Below are 9,380 nucleotides of genomic sequence, written 5' to 3'. Positions count from 1 at the left end.
GGAGAAGACTCTTGAGAGTCCCTTGGACTGCAAAGACATCCAACCAGTCCATCCTAAAGGAAATCAGTTCTGAGTGTTCATTGGAAGGACTGATGTGGAAGCTGAAACTCCAATACTTTGGCCACCTGATGTGAAGAGCTGACTCATTAGAAAAGACCCTGATGCTGGGAAAGATTGAGGGCAGGAGAAGGGGACGACAGAGGATGAGATGGTTGGATGGCATCATTGACTCAACAGACATGAGTCTGGGTAAACTCCAGGAGTTGGTGATGGACAGGGAGGCCTGGCATGCCACGGTTCACGGGGTCGAAAAGAGTGGGGCACGACTGAGCGACTGAACTGAACTGAAGAGTCCATATGGTGCCTATACACTACTATGTATAAGACAGATAACTAACGAGAACCTGCTGTAGAGCACAGGGAACTCTCTTCAGTGCTCTGTAATGACCTAAATGGGAGGGAAATCTAAAGAAGGTGGGATATATGTATATGTGTAGCTGATTCATTTTGCTGTACAGCAGAACTAACACAACACTGTTAAGCAACTATTGTTGCTGTTCAGTCGCCAGTTGCTCAGTCATTTCTGACTCTTTGCAACCAATGGACTGCAGCACTCCAGGATTCCCTGTCATTCACCATTTCCCAGAGCTTGCTCAAACTCATGTCCATTGAGTCAGTGATGCCATTCAACCATCTTGTCCTCTGTCGTCCGCTTTTCCTGCCTTCAATCTTTCCCAGCATCAGGATCTTTTCTAATGAGTCAGCTTTCGCATCAGAGGGCCAAAGTATTGGAACGTCAGCTTCAGCATCAGTCCTTCCAATGAATATTCAGGACTGATTTCCTGTCCAATTGACTGGTTTGATCTCCCTGCAGTCCAAGTGACTCTCAAGAGTCTATATATACCCTCCCAATAAAATTTAAAACAAAAGAGTCCACATGGTGTCTAAGTCAATGAGAAAGGTGTTCCACTGGAACCTAAGGCATCCAGAGGAACTGTCCAGGATCTTCAGTCAAGCCCTTCAAAGCCAAGGGTAGCACAGAGAGCAGATTGCTGGAGAACACCAGCTACACAGGCATGGATTTTCCAGGCCCCACCGCCACCCAAACCCACATTGGCATCAAGATGCCTTCACTGATTCTGTGGAGCTGCCAGAAAGAGACTGAGTCCCTCTCCAACTCAAACAAGGCCGTGCTTTTACCCAGAGAGGAAACTGCTCTAATCTATTAAACTACAGGCTGGGTATTGAATCCTCCTGAATAATGTATCAGCACTTGTATCAGCGTTCTTTCAGTGAGGAGCTAGGAAAAGAGGGAGAGAACAATGGGCTGCACCCATCCAGGTGGTAATATATAAAGGTGAGAGAGGAGGCATTCAAAGCACTCATTCAAACGGCCATTTCATTGTTTGCTTGTCAGGAGGAAGGAAAAGAGGAGTGGGGGTGGGGAGGAAGACATGCCTGTTCTAATATATATATATATATATTTTTTTTTTTTTTTTTAAGAAAGGAGGTCACTAGGACGTTATCTCTGGAGAAAGCGTTAATTCCTCATCTGACCACGTCTGCCCTCTACAACCTTTACCTGTCCCTCCACCTCCAACTTACTTTAATGAAGGCTTTAGGTAGAGATTTCTTCTGAGGCTGACCTGTGTTTTAGACTTCTCCACACCGAGGGGTCTGTGAGCATTCAATTACTGAAAGGAAGCTGTCCTTAAACACAGGGCCCTCCACACCAAATGGCAGGTCTTTGGCTTTCTGGACCTTGTCAGGGACCTTCCATTTTTGATGGAACTCACCACATTTCAATCCCTTTCAATTTAGAGATCTTAAGCATTTAAGCATTCTTGCCTGGAAAACTTCATGGACAGAGGAGCCTGGCTGGTCCATGTGGTTGCAAAGAGTCAGACATGACTGAGCACACGCATCCACACACGTGTGCACACACACACACACACAAGCATTTAAGGCTCTGTTTCTTATGCGCTCTTATTTAAAATGCTGTTTTTAGTGTCAAAACTTTCAAACCTTAGAAGGGTCACTACATGTATCTCTGGGTAGAAATGAATTTGAACTATACAGATCCTGAAAAAATCAATGGAATACTCTGGTTAAACACTACAATCTGTATATTAATGTTATTTCAATATTTTTCATGTTGCTGGGATGTTCCATAATCAATACATATTCTGTGCTTGAAAGATGTTTCCATTTCACACTGGTCAGAAATTACAGAAATGACATATAGTCAATATAAACTGCACTTATATCTTATAAATGTAGAGACCTAAATTCTACCAAACATTAAAAATAATATTCTGAGGGTAATGAAGGATATTCAGGGAAAGATTTTGTTTCTTTACATGGTCAACAAGAAAGTCTATCTTTTTACCAATTAAACATGCATTTTTTATTTTTCCCTCTTACCTTAAATTTTCAAGACATTAATTTCCCTTTCAAATGTCTAATCATTATATTTTATGTCATTCATGTTAGTTAAAATTCTACTATCCTTAAAATATTATTTAAAAACCCCAAATATAATGCTTTCTAGCTTTCTGATCAAATTGTGAGGAGCAACTTGGTATGCAATTCAGAGATGGAAGGATAAGTCACAGCTCAGATGAGAAGAGCACATGGATCTGAAATAATTATAATGTGGGCAGGTCAAGGGTAAACGCACTTGAGGGTGACTGAATGTGTGAAGTTAGCAGGATGCAGTGTCTAATGATAAAGTGACAGCTGCAAATACCATAAGCCTCTCTAGCTAAATATACATCTTCCAAATTTCCCTGGAACAGTTTAGTGTGTCTGTCATTAGCAGTTATCACAGTGATGGTTTTAAAGAACTACCACATCCTTTTGTAGAAGTGAGTCGCTGGTTCATTCTACCAATCTAGACGTGAATGAAGGCTCTAGTTTCCCATTAGAGAAAATTATATGGGTTTAAAAAGGTATGTGTGAGAGAGAGAAAGACAAGAAGTCCAGGAGCCCAGTCATAAACGCACCCTTGGGCACCCAGGCTGCTAATGGCAGATCATGTATCGTGTGTTTTGCCTCACCTGACCCCTTAGGATGATTTAGCAGAGGCACTTTCTCTAGAGTCACTGAGAATTAACCCAGAAGTGCTGGCCAACAGGGAACTTTCCTTCAGCGGAAGTTTTAAAGCAAAGAAACTCCCTGGTTTTCTCTCCTGCACATCCCCTCTCTCCACCTCGAGGAAGTCAGTGAAGACCTAACTTCAGCCAGAGCTCTTATTGCTCTGGCTACTTGAGAGCATGACTCAAGGAAACTTCTTTTCCCCCCAGGGCAGTTTGTGTGCCTTGACCACTCTTATTCTACTCCAGGTGTCTATTAATTTTCTCATCTTTTTGTATTTTGGATAGTTTATGCTGGGCTTTTAGTTTTATATGCTCCATCTCAGAGTCTTTTTATCATGTCAAGGGAAAACGCTCACATTTTCCCACCATCAATTGAGCTGGCTGCTTGACTATAAGGCACATTATAGAAACATGTGTAGAAACACAAGCAGGACACTAATGTTTTTATAGTCTACTCAGCTGCCTTTCTCTGTGGTGAATGTGTATTGTGTCCACGTAGCTAAGCTTGGACTACATGTCCCAGAAATTCTCTTCCTTACACAGTTGGCTTGGGTCAGAAGAGAAACTCTGTTTGGGATTCAGAAAGTGGGAATGAGGCAGCCATATTCTTTTATGCTCAACTGGGCTGATGTTGGTGTGGGGTGTGACTGCCCCTCACAGGTGTCATCGCAGATGTGCTGGTCCCACTGCTTGGGGTGGGGCAGTGGCCTGGCCCACAGCTCCTCTGGATCCCACTAAGTCTCCTGGGTCAACTTCTCTGACTCCAGGACCAAGTCCATGCTTCTCTGTGAGAGAGGGTACCAGCTTATCCTGCAGGCCCCCTGTATCCAGCGTTGGAGGCTTGGATGTAGTTGAGCTTCCATTCCAGTACTCAGAACATTTTAAATGTTTTTTTTCCCAGCAACTTTTCTTTAGGTTCTCCGACATGAACGATTCTGGGATGGGTAGTGGAGTACTGAGAGGCCCAAGTATAATCTTGACTGCTGGGAGTGTCCTGCCGCCAGTCTTTTATTGAGGCTGGGCAGTTCAGGGCACCACAAGGCCCTCTGATCTGCCCAATAAGCCTCCCCACATTACAGGATGGGTTAAGAAGAGGGCTTCTTAGGGAAAACAGTAATCTCCTTTGGTAGCCAAGCAGTGAGAATTCATTTGACTCTTCTACGTGGGTGGTTCTGTTGATTTTAAAGGATGTGTTTTAAATTAAGAGAGTTGCCCCAAAGCCACAAAAATACATTTTGGTTATATGTGTGTTTATGCACAGAGTTGGTGGGATCTGGAAAACCCTTCAGGAAATTCTCAGCATTGTTCCCATGGCTGAACTTTCTTGAATGCCTTTTTTTTTTTTTTTTTTTTTAATAAACAAGAGTTTCTTCTGGATCCACTTAGGTGCATGGGTCATGACTCGTACTGGATCTTAAATAATCTCAAACCTAGATGAATAAGGGCAGTTCCCAAACACAGCTGCTTGACAAAGAAGATTGCCAATGTTCTTTTTATGAAGGGAAGGAAAGGATATTTTCAGAAATCTGTTTTCTTTCCTCCTGGAGTTTGTTTTTCACTCAATCCCAGAATGAAGACTTATTTTTTTATTAACTCCAAATATCCATCCTTGAAATAATTTGCAGGTAGTTTTACTGCCTTAATCATCTTTACACCTTAGCTAAATGATGCTTGCTTCATTTTGTGTAAGTTCGAGAAAAAAGACTAAAATCATATTATGCTTAGTGAAATAAGTCAGGCAGAGAAAGACAAATACTGCATGGTATCATTTAACATGTAAAATCTAAAAAATAATACAAATGGATGTAGATGCAAAATAGAAACAAAGATTCAGAAAACACACCTGTTATTACCAAAGGGGAGAGGGAAGTGGGGAGGGAGAAATTAGGGGTATGGGATTAACAAATACAGTCCACTCTGGACAAAACAAATAAGCAACAAGGATATACTGTAGAGCACAAGGAACTACAGACAGTACCTTGTAACAACCTATAATGGAGTATATATATATATATATATAGTAAAAAAATCACTGAATTTTTGCAAAATAAGCCTGAATTTTTGAAAAAGCTGAATCACCAGGCTGTATACCTGAAATTAATATAATACTGTAAATCAATAAAAAATGAATAAAATAAAATGGCTTATGAAAAAAGACTAAAATCAGTCCAGCTAGGCCTATACATGTTCAACTACATGATTCTGGCAGGAAAAAGTTAATAGACATGGAAGTCAAACATTACCCAAAAAATGGGACTACATCTTTTGATGCTAGCTCCATATTCAAATTTAACAGTGTGGGTCATTAGAAACTTGAGTGTCCCCAGGCTATACCAGGCTGAGGATACAGAGGATTTCATGCATTTAGGGTTATTCACACATAATATCTTTACCCAATTGAGTTCAATAAAAAAAAAATTAAGAACTAGACACAGGTCTCAGAAAAAATAACAATCAAATTACTGGCTTCATCACTGATTAAGTCTAAGTTAGAGGATACAGCTGGGTTGTGCAACAGTAGGCTTATTCCATGCTGTCCCAGTCAAGGCACAGCTGGACAACCTCAGTCCTCAAGCACAGGGTCAAAGGCTGTCCACTAAGCTTCCTGCATAATCAGGAATACATGAGTCAGGAGATCCCAAGAGAATGCAGGAATGAGCTGAGCACGCCTAGTTCTTCCACCAAAAATCCCCCATCAGAGGAGTCTACTTCTCTAGCGGGGATAGTGGAGTAAGGGGTAGGGAGAGAGACCAAGATACTGTTCTAGGGAAGTTCCTCCACTGGGACACTGCCACCCTTCCTGAGCTCTGCTTCAGTTTTCTACCAGGTTCCACCAGAACTTCTGGAGCTGTCAAGGAACCCCATGATCTTCCTCAAAGCAGGAGAGAATTTATCTACTCTTTGTAAACTTTAGTGGCAGTATCTTGCTAACACAATTCCAATTCTGCTCAGGTAGGCAATATAACAAGCTAACTATAGTCTTCCCCAGCCCCTTTGCATCAAGGGATGGCTATGTGACACAATTTGGACCAATGACACATTAACAAAAGTCTCTTGAGCTTTTCTGTGAAATATTTCAAACTTAAAAGATATATATATATATATATATAGAGAGAGAGAGAGAGAGAGAAAGCTATTAGCATGCTCTCCTCCCACTCCCTTCTTCCTCAGATTGGAAATGATAGATTTGTAGCCATCTTGCAATTACAAAGAGCCAAGGATGAAGATGAAAACTGGCACATTAAGGATGGTGTGACAGATACTAGGTGCCTGGTGGTACTATGATCAGCTGTGCTAAACAAGTTTCAGCCTACTTTTGTGTTTCCTATTTTGTGGGAAAACAAAATCAAGACAGAAAGACATTTGTGTAAGACACTTTGAGATGGTTTTTTGTTTTCTGTTACTTGCAGATAACTGTAATCTGAACTAACAGCAGCTGTTTCCCCAGGCAGCTTCAGGAGAGAATTTCATGAAAGCAGTAAAGGAGGAAGGAGGCACCTCACCCTCCCTTCCCTCTACCACTCAGCCAGCAGAGCACCCAAAGTAACACGGGAGACCACAGGGATGAAATCTGTGGCCGCCTGACCCCCACCCCATCCTCACTCAATTACATTGTGGGGCAGAGCCCTTTTCTTTACTCTTGTCACCCACATATTTAAACTCCACTTTCATTGCCTATACCAAGCCACCACCTCACTGACAGTAATCACAGAGTCCATCGTCCTGGCTTTCTTGTTTAACCTAAAGATCGGCTAACTTGCTGAGTCATCTACCATTTAGAAAAAACAGGGTAATTTGGAATGGTGCTTCTAACAGAGAGTCCATTTAGAATAAGTTATTTGGTCACCAACGTCTCCAGCTTTGGACAACCAATTGCTTTCTCAAAAAACCTCCAAAATTGTTACCTTCAAAACCAGATCTGTATTGAGTAGAGACAGAGGCTGAGTTAAAGAGTTTCCTGATATTATAGAGTAATAAAGAAATCATATTCTCACCCCTTAAGTGGTGTATCCTCAATTCCCAGGGAGCGCCATCTAACAACTCAGCAGTATTCTATGCTAGTCAAAGAGGTCGGAGGATTCAGGGAGGGAGAGAAACCACCACCACCTCACGCTCTAAGAGGCTGCTTCCTGACACATACAAACTTGAAAAAGATTATAAGCCAAAAAGGTGTCTGGATGCTTGTTTTATAATAAGTAGAACTATAAAATAATATATTTTTTTTCTATCAGGAAATATTAACAGATCCAGGGAGCTTTGCAACAAATAAATTCTTACCAGGTTATTAGTTTTTCACTTCCTTCTATAAGAGAACTACATTTTTCAAATTAATCTGTATATTTGTTGTGATGTTTCCTGTTCTTGTGTGGTTTCTATACAGTTAGCTCTGTGTGCCAATAGGTTTTAGTTTTGTCTGGCTGCATCAGTTAGAATGCACTGAGTTTCAAGTAACGGAAAACCTAATAGTGATTCAAACCACAAGGACATTTATTGTTATCAAGAAGTCTTAAGGCAGTCTGTCCTGGAGTTTATTCAGTGACTCGGTGATGCTGTAAGACAACATCATGTATCAAGGATCTTTCTATCATCCGGCACCACCCTCCTCAAACAGTTGGAGATGTTTCAAAATGGCTGCCACAGCTTCCAGAATCAGTCCGCATAAACAAAAAGACAAAGCAAAAAGGATTTTGTTTATGGGTCTCACTTCTTTATCAAGGAGGAAACTTTTCACAAGAGCAGCCTAGCAGGATTCCTCTTGGATTTCATTGGCCAGGAATGGGTCACATGGCACACGCTGGCTGCAAAGGGGGCTGGAAAATCCAACATGGCATTTTCAACCTTGTGCATAGGAGACGGGCAAAGAGGAAGGGCATTGGAAACAGCTGCTGGGGAGGCCACAAACATGTGCCACAGAGTATAAGCCTTTAAAGATCACCAATTCATATTTTATTTGCTCTCTGTGTCCTTTCATAACAAAACAAAAAAATGAAAACTATAATGGTAGTAAATATATTCAAATAGTACTTTGAAAAAAATAGAAGAAAAATCACCCATAATTCTATCCTTGTTACAAAGATTTCCTTTTTGTGTATTATTTTATATTCACTGCCCATAGTCTACTTATAAACATTTTTACCTTTTTACAAACTAATTTTGTACTTTTTCATTTACTATCACATCATAATTATTTTCCATTTTTCTATATATTTTTCATAATTATAATTTTTAATGTAAAAATAAATTTTTATAAGATCTAATATACATCACAATTTACTTAACCATGTCCCTATTACTGAACTCAGTTGACTTTTCATTTTGTGGCTAATATAGATTATAGTGCAATAGCATCTTTCTGTGCATACATTTCTGTGCAAGGAGGTTAAGTGTTGAAAAAACTACAAAGTCATAGGGAGTAAGGTATAGCATGGTGATTATAGTTTAAAATAGTAGTAAATTTGAAAGTTGCTAAGAGTGAATCTTAAACACTCCATCACATGAAGAAAAAATTTTAACTATCTATGGTAACAGATGTTAAGTAGACTTAATGTGGTGATCATTCTGTAATAGACACAAATATAGAATTATTATGTTGTATATGAGAAATTAATGTTATATATCAACTGTGCCTCAAAAACTATGAATATTTTTATAACTTTTAAAATGTCATAATCTCAATCTGAATGACTGTTCAAATTTAAAATACTACTAATTATATATATACACATATGCAAATTTCATCACAGCCTAACGTGGTGCTATCATTATTTAGATGCTTGTTTGTTTGATCACTGATTCACCAACTATAAAATGTTAACACTATATTTTATTTCCATTATTTTCATTTTTTCTGACAGGGAGACCAGAGAACTAAGCTAGCGAGATCTTATTTGACTACCTTTGGAGCAAGACAGTTTCTTACCCAGAGCTAAGTTAAACCAAAATGCTAAAAATCTTTTGAATCTTTCTGAAAAGTATGTGAGAGAAATTTTGTCTGATTTTTATTTCCTGCCATGTTTTTTTCTAATTACACTATATATATATAGAGAGAGAATTACTTTATATGTATTTAAGCAATTACAATATATTATTTCACTTTCAATGAGTTAAACTTTGACAGCACTGTCATAGATGTGTAAGCAAAGAAAAGAGTCCAAACAAGTCATCAGAACATGGAGAACCTAAGAATACACAGATGGGATATACAGCCAAGGCTTGGGGAGTCCACACAGACCAGTGTCCAGATCAGCAGTCAGGAAGCTAGAAACAAGGGCTGAGGGACAG

Source organism: Bos grunniens, chromosome 11 (assembly GCF_055505025.1).
Source record: "Bos grunniens cultivar Pamir isolate PY7600 chromosome 11, Bosgru_T2T1.0, whole genome shotgun sequence".
Lineage (NCBI taxonomy): Eukaryota > Metazoa > Chordata > Mammalia > Artiodactyla > Bovidae > Bos > Bos grunniens.
The sequence above is the reverse complement of the archived record's forward strand: the minus strand, read 5'-3'. Positions refer to the sequence as shown.